Genomic DNA, 16273 nt, shown 5'->3' with positions numbered 1-16273 from the left:
ACTGGACACGGAACCACTGATTGGTTCAAAATTGGGAAAGGAGTCCGGCAAGGCTGTATACTGTCGCCCTGCCTATTTAACTTATATGCAGAGCACATCATGAGAAAGGCAGGGCTAGATGAATCAAAAGTTGGAATTAAGATTGCCGGAAGAAATATCAACAACCTAAGATACGCAGATGATACCACTCTAATGGCAGAAAGTGAAGAAGAACTAAAGAGCCTCTTGTTGCGGGTGAAGAAGGAGAGTGCAAAAGTTGGGTTGAAACTTAACATTAAGAAAACCAAGATCATGGCAACTGGCCCTCTCAATTCCTGGCAAATAGATGGGGAAGAAATGGAGGTAGTGACAGATTTTGTTTTCCTGGGCTCCAAGATCACTGCAGATGGGGACTGTAGCCAAGAAATTAAAAGACGCTTGCTCCTGGGGAGGAAAGCCATGGCAAATCTAGACAGCACACTAAAAAGCAGAGACATCACCCTGTCAACAAAAGTGCGTATAGTCAAGGCTATGGTCTTCCCAGTTGCAATGTATGGCAGTGAAAGTTGGACCATAAGAAAGGCTGAGCGCCAAAGAATTGAGGCCTTTGAACTATGGTGCTGGAGAAGACTCCTGCGAGTCCCTTGGACTGCAAGGCGATCAAACCGGTCAGTCCTAGAGGAGATCAATCCTGACTGCTCTTTAGAAGGCCAGATCCTGAAGCTAAAACTCAAATACTTTGGCCACCTAATGAGAAGGAAGGACTCACTGGAGAAGAGCCTAATGCTGGGAAAGATCGAGGGCAATAGAAGAAGGGGACGACAGAGAATGAGGTGGCTGGATGGAGTCACTGAAGCAGTAGGCGTGAGCTTAAATGGACTCCAGAAGATGGTAGAAGACAGGAAGGCCTGGAGGAATGTTGTCCATAGGGTCGCGATGGGTCGGACACGACTTCGCAGCTAACAACAACAACACCTTTTACAGAGAGGAATAGTTGCTAAAAAGCCAGACGTACTCTCCAGATGTTTCGGAGAAAGGTTTTAAAATGTTGTTCACAATGGATTTAACTATAGAAAGCATTCAACAATACTGAATTTTTACTTTATTCAGTAATATCACTTGTTAACTTATGTTTATGTGCTTTATGGTTTTTAAAATATTATTATATTTGCACACCACCCAGTCACATTTTGTGAGATGGGCAGTTATATAAATAAAGAAAATGAAAGCACAAGATTTTCACTACATGTTGCAGAAGCATGAATAGTCTTGCTTTATTTCTACAGAGATCCCAAATTCTCTAAATTTTAAAATTTGATAGATATGCTATATCAAGTCCCATCATTTTTAGTGAAACATTTACAGCCATAACACCTGATGTAGGAGTATTCATAAAATGAAGAATGCACTTTATTCTGGACAGGCAATGGCCCAACTGAAGCAGCATGTTTTGACCAAAGAAAATCAAGAGAAGAACAAATGAGGCAAAGCTGGCGCATCTCATCCCTTCACAACCCTCCACAGTTGTATACTAGCCTACTGGCTGATCTTTACAGCACATTCCACTCCTCTTTCCCCACTTTCCTTGTACGTCTTTCCCCACTGCTGCCACCTAGCATCCAACCAGCCTCTCTAGTGTTGTGTATCTTCTTTCTCCATCTTAGAATCAGAGAATCAGAGCCGGAAGGGACCTTGGAGGTCTTCTAGTCCTATCCCCTGCCAAGGCAGGAGAGTCCCAGATAAATGGCTGTCCAATCTTTTCTTAAATACCTCCAGAGATGGAGCACCCACAACCCTGCAAAGCAAATTTCTCCATAATTTCAGTTTGGATCTCCTTCTGCTGAGTTTCCACTCACTGCTTCTTGGCCTGTCCTCAGGAGCTTTGGAGAACAAATCAATCCCCTGTTGTCTATGACAACTCTTTATGTGTATTGGATTGGAAGACAGATGTCATGTCACCCTTAAACCTTCTCTTCCTTAGGCTAAACATACCTAATTCCCTTAGCTGTTCATCATACTAAGGTTAGTCTCCTGATCCCTTATCATCTTTGTTAGTCTTGCCTTTGGAAATTGTGGTGTGCCAGCACTGGAGGCTTTTAAGAAGAGACTGGACAGCCATCTATCATAAATAGTATAGGTCTCCTGAGAGAGCAGGGGGTTGGATTAGATGACCTCCAAGGTCCCTTCCAACTCTATTACTATTACTGTCTTCTCTGCAATCGTTCTTGCTCTTTCTCTGCACTTCTTTCCTAGGCATTCAAATGTACACAGATCACCTGCCTGATTTATGCATGGGATTAGCTACAGTTTTCATATGGGCCTTGGAAGAAATATACTTTGGAAGTTTGAACAGGAATGTTCTCATACGGCAGCAAGCTCATATATGCTCTGAATTACAAGCAACCATTTCATTCACGTCAAGTCTCCGCTTTAATAATGCATGTGAGATAGTATCCCTCTAAGTAAACTCTTAATTACACCAGTATTTGAAGAATCATCTCAAACAAACATATGCATATGCTAAACTTTTCACTAAGTAGATTAGCTAGCTAGTTATATGGCTATATTTTGATAAGCTCTGAATAAATTCTCACATGATAGTGTACTTCTAGCATCAAGTAGTTTTCCTTTTTTGGAAGAATATGCTCTCCATTAGGAAGAACAGCTAATTCAGATACTATGAATAGACCTACAATATTTATGTGAAGACAATCCTTTCTCCAGGAAGTACAATGTGAAAAAAATAATCTAGTTTACTGTACTGAAAGTGAATCAAAGATGAGAAGAGCAACAGAGAAGAGCAACAAAGGTCTGGAGGCTAAAACATATAAGTAACGGTTGCTGGAATTGGGTATGTCTAGACTCTAGTTTAATGAAGAGAAGGGCGAGGGGGTACATGATAGCAGTGTTCCAATATCTCAGGTGCTGCCACAAAGAAGAGGGAAACTAACCAAGGAGAGAAGCAACCTAGAACTAAGGAGAAACTTCCTGACAGAACAATTAACCAGTGGAACAACCTGCTTCCAGAAGTGGTGAATGCTCCAACACTGGAAGTTTTTAAGAAGAGACTGGACAGCCATTTGTCTGAAATGGTATAGGGTTTCCTGCCTGAGCAGGGGGTTGGACTAGAAGACCTCCAAGGTCCCTTCCAACTACTACTACTTCTTCTCCTTCTATTATTATTATTATTATTATTATTATTATTATTATTATTATTATTATTATTATTATTATTATTATTAATTTTGACTGTTAAGGTACATTATTTGGAGAAGCAATTTAAGATTCAAGTAAAAACTGTACTTCCTGGCTTTAGAGTAAGAACATTCTTAATTACAAACAAAAATGGACCACACCACGTATAAAAATGCAAAATTATATTACACATACAGGGGTGAGGTGGAAAAGGCACACATGGCTCATTACCAATGATATCCTTCTTAGCATACTGATCCTAATATAATATACAATGTGAAAAATATACCTCATGAATTTAGCAGATATGACTTTCTGAATACAATGATTATGTTGGAAATTAGTATTTCCAGAATTTGGATAGTGCCTATATAGCTTTCTTTGCATGTATATTTGAGTAAACAGCTTATCAATTTCAAGTCACGTATTATGGAATACAAATTTATTTACCATGTAGAATGATCTACAACAATAAGGTTTCAAAGAAGAATGTGAAACTTGATAGAAACTTAAAAATTAAATGAAAGGGTAGGTTGCGAAACTTACGGTACTTACCATTTAGTTTGAGTCACATACTTATATTTGAAGACTTCAAAAACTATCAGCTAGACCAGGGGTGTCAAACTACCAGCCCATGGGCCGGCAATACGTTGCAATACATCATGTGATGTGGCGACTTTGACACATGTGAGCTAGACCATCATAGGTGTATTTTTCCCACTATGTACCCGTTTCATACAATAACAATGTGAATAGTTATTTGATATTTCTTCTTATACCTGACTCTAGCATTTCTGACATTCCTAAGCTGAAAACTTTATTTCAGTTAATAAAAACACAAATAAAAACAAATGCAATATTTTACAGTCCATAAAGAGGATACATTTAGAAATATGATGGAATTCATGCGCTAAGACACAGGTCGGCAACCCGCGGCCCCGGAGCCGCATGCGGCTCTTTGAGCTGTCTCCTGCGGCTCCGTCGCCCGGTGTGCGCGCACCTCTTCGAACGGGCGGTGGTGCGCGCGCACCTCTTCGAACGGGCGGAGGTGCGCGTGCACTTCTTCGAACGGGCAGTGGCGCCGCTCAAGGTGCGTGCGCACCTCTCCAAACCTTTGGAGAGGTGCGCGCACACCTCTGCCTGAATGGGCAGTGGTGCCGCTCGTTGGGAAAGCTGCTGTGGCCCGTTTGCAGAGCTGCCGCCTTCAGAGGAAGGCGGTAGCTCTGTAAACGGGCTGCGGCAGCAGGTCTGTAAACGGGTGGCGCCGCGCGCGCACCTCTCCGAATGGGTGGAGGTGCGCGCACAGCTCTCCAAACCTTTGGAAAGCTGCGCGCGCACCTCTCCGAATGGAAAGTTGCCATGGCCCGTTACTAAACTCTACATATTGCAGAGCACACATAACTTGCCAGTTTCTAAGGAAACTGGGCAATTTTTCCACTCAAAATGTGGCGCTGAACTAAGCGATGGCAACGGAAATGCTATGGACTTGCACTTCCGTATTTCATTGCGTTTAAGAGGCCGGAGAAGAAAGGCTGGTTTGCTTTTTAACAAGCGCCAAGCAGTTCCTGACGCGACTCGGCTCTCAGAGGCTCCAGAAAAACCAAACCCGTCGGCTGTTTAGCTGGGAAAATTAAGTCCCGGGAGTTCTTTTTATAGCCACAAAGCAGCAGGAAAGTTCAGAGTAGGCGCGGCTGGGCCTCTCAGCGCTACCCTTCACGTAGTCGTGCACAGAGGTCCCCTTTTTCTGCTTGGGAGAATGCAAGGCTTCGGTGACCGAGGCCGCGATCGCGATCGCGGCGGGTAAGGAAAAGGGAATCGGGCTTCTTTCAAGGGTTTGTCGTATCTCTGCCACCCCCCTCCACCCAGTCTCACCCCTTGTGCTCTTTCTGCTGCGTGGGAGGCAGAAATACTGGGGCAGCCAGCGCTGCCTGAGGGCTGATCGTGCTAAATTTCTGCCTTTCTCGTAGTTATTAAAGCATCGAATGGCACCAAGAAGAGGGGTGGGGTTCTGCCATTTTGTCGAAATGGGAAAACGTCGAAGTTGGGGAGCAAGTTCCTCGGAACTCTCCGGGACTTTTTAAATTAAATCAGCACAATACTAGGCTGTGTGGAGAGCTGATGCAATGGAGGAGGGCTGCCAGTTTGTAAGGTTTGGGCTTTTATGTCGTGGGGAAAAGAGCACTTTAACAACAGGATCTTTTCTCGTAAAGAAAAAACAAAAGGCTCACGCTCTGTGTTGCTTTTCTTTCTCCCTGTATTTCTAAGATTACGGAAGCTTTGCCAGAAAATTTTATGCGGGTGGTTGAAAGATGGCATCACAATAAGGAGGTGACCGTTTGACTGGGTGCCAGATTAATGTCGGCTCTGCAAATGGGCCGTCGCCGCCGCGCAACCGGTTCCATCACACATAAAGTGGCAACTGCGCGCGCGTCTGCGCACACGCAAGAAAAAACCATTTTGCGCATGCGCGTGCATGGACACACGCACGCGGCTCCCACTTTTTTTATGTGTGATGGAACCGGTTCCCAGTGACTCTTTTGCTTTTTCAGGTTGCCGACCCCTGCTCTAAGAAGATCCTTAGGTCTGAAAGCATCAAATTCTATTCATGCCTACTTTTACAAGTGATAGAGGTACGGTATTAGAGAAGGAATATTTCAAGATAATAAATTAGGGGAACTTTCATAATGAATGCTGCTTCTGAAAGGCTGGTTGTCTGTAATTTGAGCAGTAGCAGCAGAATGATGGACAGATGCAAGAAGAAAAATAGGGCTGATGCATACCCAACTTGCAGCAAGGTTGACAGACACTATTTATTGAGGAGCACAACTGGGCATGGGATTTTGCCCACCAGCCAGTTGAAGAAGAAAAAAGGGGCACTGAAAGGTTGGTTATCTGAAGGACAGTGAAGAATATGCCCTTAGCCTTGTTGTTGTTGTTAGCTGTGAAGTCGTGTCCGACCCATCACGACCCCATGGACAATGTTCCTCCAGGCCTTCCTGTCCTCTACCATCTTCTGGAGTCCATTTAAGCTCACGCCTTCAGCTTCAGTGACTCCATCCAGCCACCTCATTCTCTGTCGTCCCCTTCTTCTCTTGCCCTCAATCTTTCCCAGAATTAGGCTCTTCTCCAGTGAGTCCTTCCTTCTCATTAGGTGGTCAAAGTATTTGAGCTTCAACTTCAGGATCTGTTCTTCTAAAGAGCAGTCGGGGTTGATCTCCTCTAGGACTGACCGGTTTGATCGCCTTGAAGTCCAAGGGACTCGCAGGAGTCTTCTCCAGCACCATAGTTCAAAGGCCTCAATTCTTTGGCGCTCAGCCTTTCTTATGGTCCAACTTTCACTGCCATACATTGCAACTGGGAAGACCATAGCCTTGACTATACGCACTTTTGTTGACAGGGTGATGTCTCTGCTTTTTAGTGTGCTGTCTAGATTTGGCTTTCCCTTAGCCTTACTGAATACCAAAGAGATCAAACTGGTCTATAAGACTAAATGAAGAATAAAATAGATGGCAATAGCAATACAAAGTATTACACGACCAGTACATAAACAAAACTAGCGGGCAAAGTAGATAACAACGTCTGGAAAAGGCTAAGCAAAGTTGAAGAAAGAGAGAGGGACTAATCATGGCTGCACAAGACCAAGCCTTAAGAAAAAAATGCATACAAAGCGAGAATTGAGAAGACAGCAAGAGACAGAAAATGCCACTTCTATAAAGAAACTGAAGAAACATGGACCACTTAGTTAGTTGCTACAAGAAGAAAACACCGACTGACTACAAATAATGGCATGACAAAGTAGCAACAACAGTGCATTGGGATGCCTGCAAATACCATTTGTCTGCAAGGAACAGCTAGCTGGCGGAACCACAAAATAGACAAAATAATAGAAAATGATGAAGCTAACTCTCTATGCAGATTCTCAGTCACCCAGGTCACAGTTATCCCAAAGGTCCTTTTTCACGAGGCAACTGGACTTTCTTGTTTTTTCATTGAAGATGCTTCACTTCTCATCCAAGAAGCTTCTTCAGCTCTGACTATCACACCAGGTGTTAGTACTAACATACTAATTCCCAGGCCTGAGAACAAAGTGACATCTAAAACAGGAGCCATACATATTTCTGGGGGCACACAAAGATGTATACTTAACAGTAGAAGATGGTTTATGAACAAACAAACCTCTTCTGGCATTTTGAAATTAACTGCATTAACTATATAAACCATCAATCAAAAATAAATTTGTTAGACTGAAGGCTACATCAATTTTTAATCTTTAACAATGCACTGAGTGATGCAATGTGATGCACCTAGAAGGATTTTAAAAATAAATTGGTAATAAAGAAAATTAATTCAAAAAGTACTACCATTCCACTTAAATACAGGTGATTCCTTTTCAGCATTTAATTTGATTCTTGGGTTTAAAATTGAGTATATGGAAAAATTATGAAATACAGAAAAAGAAAAACCCCACATTATCTCACAGATACTGTATATCAGGGGTGTCAAACTCAATTTCATTGAGGGCCACATCAGCATTGCGGTTGCCCTCAAGGGGCCGGGTGGGTGTGGCCAGGGTGGGTGTGGCCTACTGGATGGGCGTGGCTAGAGTGCGTATGGCCTACTGGATGGGCGTGGCTAGTGCGTGTATGGCCTACTGGGTGGGCGTGGCCAGCTCTACATCGTTCGCATCAAGGGTGCCTATGGGGACCCGGGCAGGAGTGGGAGAGATCTGAGGGTCTCTGGCAGAAGGAGGGTCTCTGGGCCAGGGCCAAGGCAGTGGGGGCCGTTCCCTCACTATTTCCAGGATGGTTTCGCAGGCCGCATGAAACCACTTTGCGGGCCGGATCCGGCCCCCGGGCCTTGTGTTTGACATGTCTGCTGTATATTCTCCAATAAAAAGACATGTCTTATGGAGTAAGGGGATACTGTCACTGGAAAGAATTTCAGCTCACATAAGGATTTTTCTTAGAACACTGGGAATCCTGGACAAGAACCAAATTCTGATCCCAGCCAATGGAGATTTCCAGATTTCTTTATTAGAACCTGAGGACTTCCATTATTGTCTGGTGATCATTATCAAGAATTCTGGGAGTTGATCAACATATTTGGCGGGCATCCAACATAGGGAAATTGAGCTATGCATTGTGAAGGGGTGTTCCAGAATCATCAGCTGCTGAGCTGAATACATACAAGGAATCCACAGATTAAAAATAAAAATAAGGATGCCCTTGAGTTGAGCTTAACCCTTCAAGCCAACAATAAACATAAACAAGCCAATCAGTTATCTTGCAGTGTTATGAAGCAGTTTGTCACTGCCTTATTGTGTGTGTTTTTCAGTTTCTCAAAGATTCTGAGGTTTCTCAAGGCCTACAGCAATAGTACATACTAGTTACTACGGTCAAATGTGCTTATCTTCTGAACTCACACAAAAAGGAGCCAAGTACTGCAACCTATTAATAGAAGGGAAACTCATGTATTTATTCCTTTTTCCTTCTAAAATAATGACATGGATTAAAATCAAGATGATGCCATAACTAAGATAGATAGAACAGACATTTTTAGATAAAGGAATAGAGCTAGAGCTAGAGAGATGAGACAGAGATGGAGATATGCATCCCCATAACTAAAAAAAGTCTTGTGACAATTTGGCAATTATAATTTATAATTTTTCAACTAAGCAAGGATCCCACAGTGGTGATCCACAATTTCACAATTCCAGAACCATTAAAAAATATATATTGATCAACTAGGCCCATTTCAACTAGGCTTCTGAAGAAAAATAAGCAGAGTATTTTGAAAACTATAACATGAGCTATGCTGAGAACTGGATGTCAGGAACACAGCTTATTAGCTTTCCTGGATATTTATTATTTTATTTATTACTGCCATTACATCCCATCTTTTCTTTTGAGAGTTTGGTATGGGAAAACATCCTTTTATTTCCACAGCAACTCAGTAGGTTTGTAGGCTGAGCTGAGAAAATGACTGGCAGAAAATAATCTAGCAAGCTCCATAGTTCAAAGGGAATGAAAATGGGTCTCCCAGGTTCATCTTTGGTCTCCCTGACCTCTCAGCAGCTTTCAATACCATCCAACATGATGTCCTTCTGCAGGGCACAGCATTACGACAACATTCCCTTTTCTTCCAAGATCCTTTCTAGTTGGTGTTGGGGAAGGGAAAATTCTAGCCCACAATTGTTCTGGATGGGACTGTACTACCACAAACAAGAAAAAACTTGGAGGCCCTCCCAGATCCAGAGCTCCTGTTCAAGAAGGCATTGGCAGCTGCGGAAATTTTTGCATTTTCATTTTGTACACCAGTTGCACCCCTTCTAAAGGATTTGCTCATGGTCACTCATGGCTTAAGTCATTTCCTGAGTGGATTGTTGCAATGTCCTCAACACAGGTTAACCTTGAAAAGAATCTGGAAGCTGCAGCTGGTACTATTTTCTAGTACCACTACTAACTGGGTTTTGGCAACCTGCCCCAGATGTCTCCCAGTTATACTGGCTGAGCAATTCTCAGAATTCCTAGACAGTGCTTTAGGAAGACCTGAAGCACAACTTGAAGAAGATTGATTTATGGTGGCACACGCAGTTCTGATCCACTTCCTTTGTTAATACACCTAACACCACTAAGTGAGGTCACAGTAATTTGGAGTGAGCAACATCAGCCAGTTTGGTGTAGTGGCTAAGGAAAATATTTGTAGCTCAGGGTTGAAAGGAGAGGTCTTTGGTACTCTCCGAGCTTGGTTTTTTTCTTGCAGACATTTCATTACTTGAAGTAGGTAACATCATTGTGGTTTTAGGGAATGAGATTTGCTCTCGTTTTATAGTCTAGTGGCTTTCAGTGTTGGTGGAAGTTGTCTTGATGGTTCTTTGGCTGGATTGCAAAGGGCTACAGTTTATACAGAGACGACATCTGAGGAAGAAATGGCAAACTGAAAGCAGCTGCACCGGAATCAGAGCCAACAACCGCCAACAGAATGAAGAGCCAGCAAATAGACCAGATCTTTGTAATTCCTCTCTATACAAGGTCTTGGAATTGCCCCCAAATACTCCAGACAACAGTTTCTTGCAAGGAGACCACAAGACAGCAAAATACATTAACATTGAGTGTACTAAAGGATATTTGTGAACAATGGACTCAGAAGATATTTAGAGCCTTGGTGGAGCAGTGGGCTAATGCCTCCTTAAGTAACACCAGCTGCCTGCAATTAGTGCAGGTTCGCATCCCACCAGGCTCAAGGTTGACTCAGCCTTCCATCCTTCCGAGGTAGGTAAAATGAGGACCCAGATTGTTGGGGGCAATTAAGCTGACTTTTGGGGTGTGTGTGAAAGCCCTAATAAGCAGGCATATACATAGAATGAAGGCTACTGCTAAGCTTGTAAGCCGCCCTGAGTCTTCGGAGAAGGGCGGGATATAAATGGAATTAAAAAATAAATAAATAAATAAATAAATAAATAAAAAATAAAAAGTTTCTGCCGTTATAGACAGAATGTGTTTGAAATATGTTATGGAATAGGAACATGTTTTACTAGACAATAAAATGGATTTAAAAATGACAGACTACAAGAATGGTATGAAAAAAGATGATACACTGGATATACAAATTAAAGGGCCAGTTTGGTGTAGTGGTTAAGGTGTTGGCCTAGAATCCAAGAGACTGTTGTAGTCTTGCCTTAGGCATGAGAACAAGTTGGCTGACCATGGACCAGTTACTCCCTCTCAATCCTCCCCCCCAAGAAGGTTGTTATTGTAAGGAAAAGAGGAGGAAAAGGCAGTGTTAGGTATGTTCACCACCTTGAATTACTTATACAAATTAATGCATATAAAATCTAATAAATAAATAAATAATAAAAAGGGGCACATACAAATAACAAACAAAAAAATGATCCAGGATACTTTCCTATACTGGATTTACAAAAGAGATCTTAAAGCTTTGAAGAATTTTGTGAGACGGTACAAAGAAAAAATTAAAAAGAAATCAATGTCTAGCACATTGTTTGAAGGGTTTAAAGATCACGATTGTTAAAAGTAAAAGGAAAGAATAAAGTTGGTTTACTTGATTAAGGTAACTCTTAATGGACTTTTGCTATCAGGACTAAATAACAAAGCTTTGTGTTTACAGATAAGAGATGAGATATAGGAAGAAATCATTTGTTGCATTTTATAAGGCTATAAGTTATTAAAATTGTTTATACCTTTTCTGATGAAGGGGAAGTCATTTCCTTATGTATTTTTCTTTACTATTTTTCTTTCTTCTGTATTTTTCTATTGTTTTCTTTATCTTTTTTGCACTTTCTATTTTTCTTTTTATTCTTTTATTTGTATCAGTTTTCATCTTTTTAATTGTTTTGTTTTAACGCATCTGCAGGATAGACTTTTATAGGAAAAACTGGACATATTTTATTAAAAAGAATTCTCATAAAGCCAAACTAGTCAGCATCTTTGGAACTGAGGAACAAAACAGACAACAAGAAATGCAAATAGCTGAAATAAAAATAAGATAATTAGGGAATGAAAAATGTTAAAAAAAATACCGGTAGTAGCATAACTTTCAGAGTGCTGTGCTGTAGCAATTACACATTTGAAAAAAAACCAACCACTTAGGTCAGCAGTAAGAGAAATGATGCCACAAAACTAAAGAGTTTTTATCCTCCTAGGTTCTGGTGATAAGCTGAAGGGGTATTGACAAACCAAAAGGTTTTCAGTAGTAAACAAAAATAAAAGCTTGTAGTGTCTTAACTACGAAGACTTTTTGACAAACCAGGAACTCAGTAAGAAATAATCAAAATAATTGCTCTGAATAAAAGAAAATGGTTAAAGAATTTATCTGCTCTGTTTCCTAGATTTGGCAAAACACTGCATATTCTAAGAAAACATCCACATTAAACAAACATACATTTTGGGGTCAGTACTCAGTAAGTATGTATGTTTCTCCTCTTCCATAAATTAACTTGGTCAAGCAAAATATGATAATGACTATGGATCAGGAGGAATCAAGACAAGAAGGGACAAGGGACAAGAAGTTGGGACTGTTGTGGAGGACAGTCCCCCCCCCCACGGCTCTGCCTGATGCTATTGCCACTCCACCTGATGCTGCACAGGCACCCTGCCCTTTGCTGATGCCACACTGCTACTACCTCTGCCAATGCAAATGCCCTGTCCCCTGCTGATAACACAGGCCAGACTGGGACCACCCACAGGTTGGATGTGGCCCATGGGCCATTAAATGCCCAGATCTGCTCTATACGTTATAAAATGAAATGCCTGGAAGGCATGTTGAAGATTACCTAAGATAAATCCTGCCCATGCAGAAATCCATTACTACACATCCAAGCAAACGTCTACTAAGTGCTATTTAAACACTTTCAGTGAAGTAAGAGTTCTATTACTGAACAATTCTTACATTTAGAAATATTTTCCTGGCAGTCATCTGAAATGTACTTCTTTACCATTTAAACTGTTTCTTGCCTTGGAATAACTCTGAACAATACTGACATCTCTTCTGATGCTTGAAGCAAGTTATTTATTTAAATTTATATGCCTCCTATCTCACTCTGCAAAGTGAGTCTGGGAGGCTAACAATTAAAATCATAAATATAAATATATTAAAAACATTAAGTAAACAGAGAAGTAAAAGGTAAGATCAATACAGTGACATTATCTTCTCTGTTACCCATCAGCCACTTCCAACATAAAGCATCTGGTTCTTAGCCTGATCTACTCCAGGCTAAGGCAGAACCAAGTTTTAGCATTTTTCCCAAATGCAAAAAGGGTGGGAATAGACCTCATCTCACGGATCAAGGACCAGCAGAAAAGTCACTTTTCTAGAACCTGCCAGCCAAATCTCAGAGATCTGCTGGACTGAATGAGGTGGGCCGATACCATTGGGATGAGACGGTTCCCATGCCATAAAGGGCTTTTTAAAGGTAATAAGCAACACTTTGAATTGAACTTGGAAGGAAATCAGCAACCAACACAGCATGTATAACTGCAGTGCTATGTGCACCATCCTAAGGAGTACTAAGACTATGTGCTACTGCACTGTGTACAAGCTGCAACTTCTGAATACTCTTCAAGGGTAGCCCCATGTAAAGCACATTGCAGTAATTGAAACAGGAGATGACCAGGGCATAAGTGACTGAGCACAAGGTCTCACAATCCAGGAAAGGGCACAAGTGACACACAACAAAGCTCCAAAGGTGCAAAGGTCCTCCTATCATAACGCCACTTGCTCTTTTAGTACAAATCACAAGTCTAGGAGAATGCCCCAAGTTGAGCGCTGGGTCTGTCTGGGATAGTGTTACTTCATCAGAATAAAAAATGATAAACTCCCAAATGCTGAGACTCTGTACACCCACAGCCAACTCCATCAAACTAGGGTTCACCTGAAACCTGCTTTCCCCCCCCCCTCCACCCCTCCAGATACTCACAGCCTTCAGGAAATGCAAGAAGAAAAACCACAGCTTTTCTTGGGTCACTCAGAACAGAAATACATAGCTGAGAATCATCAGCATACTGAAAATACCTCACTGTGTGGTATTGGATGATTATTAAAAAGAAGCAGAGAGGACACCAAGGTTATGGCACCTCACAAAGGAGAGACCATGGGCTGAACCTCAATACCAAAACTGTGCCTTCCAGCCCCAAGTGCTGCAGTCAGCACAAAAGGATACAATCACCAATTGTATCAAAAGTCACCAAGAGGTCAAGGAGAGCACAAGCACCAATTATATTTCTGTCCCAAACTGGGCCTGAAACCCAACTGGAAGGAATCCAGATAATCTTTTTTTTTATTGAAAAGTTTTACAGTACATTTTTAAAAACAAAACCCCTCCCAACCCTCTCCCCTCTCCCCAAACCTCCCCAACTCTCCCCTCCCCCCTCCCCGACTTCCCAGAGCTAAATACAGGGTATAAAAATACAAACAAACATAATCTACAATATGCAAACAACAATGAAATATTAAATTCTATCGCACTTTAACTCTTAATAAAATAACTACAAGCAATTTATATATCATATAAATCCACTACTTATTCAAATGCTAAGTGAAACTTTTTAGTCCCATATTTATTCTGGATATAATCAATCCATCTTCTCCACTCCACAGTATATCTCTGTTGCGATTGGTCTTTCAAGTAGGCTGAAATCTTTGCCATTTCCGCCAAAGTGGAAACTTTTAAAGTCCATTCTTCTATAGTTGGCAGTTCTTCCTTCTTCCAATATTGCGCTACTAAAAGTCTCGCTGCCGTAATTAAATTCAGCATCAGCTTAGTGTCCACAACAGTAGTATCTGTAATAATACCCAATAAGAACAATTGTGGACAAAACTTTATCCTTTCCTTGAATATCTTTTGCATATTCCACCAAATTTTAATCCAAAAAGCTTTAACCCTTTTACAAGTCCACCATATATGAAAATACGTTGCATTCTCACAACCACACCTCCAACATTTGGGCTGGCAGTTCGGATACATACTTGCTAATTTTTTAGGATCTAAGTGCCACCTATAAAACATTTTATAAAAGTTCTCTCTTAAATTTTGGGCCTGTGTAAATTTTACATTTCTCACCCAGATCTTTTCCCAAGTATCCATTGTAATAGGAATCCAGATAATCTGTTTCATCCAGGACCCTCTGGAGCTGCAACACTCTAAAAGTGTTTTAGACTATTTACAAGTGTTAAGATGCCGTTTAAATGTATGTCTGCAAGGAAACACTGATGTAATGGTTAAGGCACAAGACTGAAAACAGGGAGGCTGTGAATTGTTTTGGCCTAGGCCTGAAACACTGAATCACTTTGGTTCAATCACTCTCAGCCCGATGCTCCTCACAGATTTGTTGTTATGGGGACAACAAGAGAAGGAAAGAGTTTATGTATGCCTGCTTCAGTTATTTATAAAAATAGCAAAGGCAGGATTAAAAAGTCTAAAAACATCTTGTCCGTCAATAAAAAGTTGGCAAAAGGGCTCTAGAGCCAAGAGCCTGATTAATCTTATAGGATGTTTATATAGAAGTAACCCTAAGTAAAATTTCCTCTTGGAACATGAGGAAATTGGTCACTAATTGCCAAAGGGCTGAATAATGATGCATAACAACCAAATTCTGGAGAATTTGTCTCTTAATGCCTATTTATGTTAGATACAGGGCTATGCTACGAATCCTGCTTTAAGATAAAATACATTCAAAAACATATAAATTTTATAGATTGCACTATATTACCGAGAAGGTATCAAAGTGCCAGGAAACATCAAACAAGCCCTCCATACAGTTTACACTACTAGTCTTTCTCAAGAGAACAGAACTTTTTTTTTCATTTCCCCCCTCAACTAAAAAATTATTCAAAAATGTTAATCGAACAGCCAGTGGATTCAGTAATTCCCTGAGCAAGAGAAGTACCTGACCCGAATAACCTTTGCAAAAATGTCTACAAACTCATAGTGAGTCTCCAAAAAGTTTCAGTCTAACAAATACAGTAACTTTCCAGAGTCATGGTAATAAAGCTAATTCCTTTTCAGTGAGTGGGTGATGGGGGGAGAGGGCTTGTAAATGGAACAATTGTTTGACTGTGAATGTACTTTGCAAGTGTATTTTACATTGCTTCAAAGCTATAAGAGAGAAGCCTAATTGTATAAACTTTGGTCCTTAGCCTCATCATCATTTTCCATCACCTCAGTTACAACTTGTTCCTCCAAATAAAGATTTTATAATGATCCCTGACAAGTATTGAGGACTTTCTGTATGGTCTAATAAGATATGAAACACTGAAAAGTTTCTAATATGCATTCATATGCCTTAAAATGTTGGGCTCAGACTCCAAGAATCACTCCACTAATTCAAAAGGCAGACAGTCTTCAACTTAGAAAAGTTCATTTAGTGACCATTCAAAGTTACAACACTGAAAAAGTGACTGATTACCATTTTTCACACTTATGACAAAGAATTCAGATGCTTGGAAACTGACTCATGTTTATGACCGTTGCAGTGTCCCAGGGTCATGTGATCACCTTTTGCTATCTTCTGACAAGCAAAGTCAATGTAAATATCAGATTCACTTAACAACCATGTTACTAACTTTAACAACTGCAGTGATT

General features: G+C 40.9%; 1 protein-coding gene across 8 annotated transcripts in view; it reads right to left on the bottom strand.

The window, feature by feature from the left end:
* Nucleotides 1-16273, bottom strand: part of DAG1 (dystroglycan 1) — an 88331-nt gene that overhangs the window by 54999 nt on the left and 17059 nt on the right. The window contains exon 1 of one of the 8 annotated variants that reach the window (XM_081320786.1): nucleotides 3730-3902. The exons of the other annotated variants lie outside the window; for them this stretch is intronic. The gene's annotated coding sequence lies outside the window, so the exon portion shown is untranslated. Of the gene's footprint in view, nucleotides 1-3729; nucleotides 3903-16273 lie in introns of those variants that run through there. 8 annotated transcript variants of the gene reach the window in all.

This window comes from Vipera berus (assembly GCF_964194415.1).
Source record: "Vipera berus genome assembly, chromosome: 2".
Lineage (NCBI taxonomy): Eukaryota > Metazoa > Chordata > Lepidosauria > Squamata > Viperidae > Vipera > Vipera berus.
This window is presented reverse-complemented; position numbering and strand designations above follow the sequence as displayed.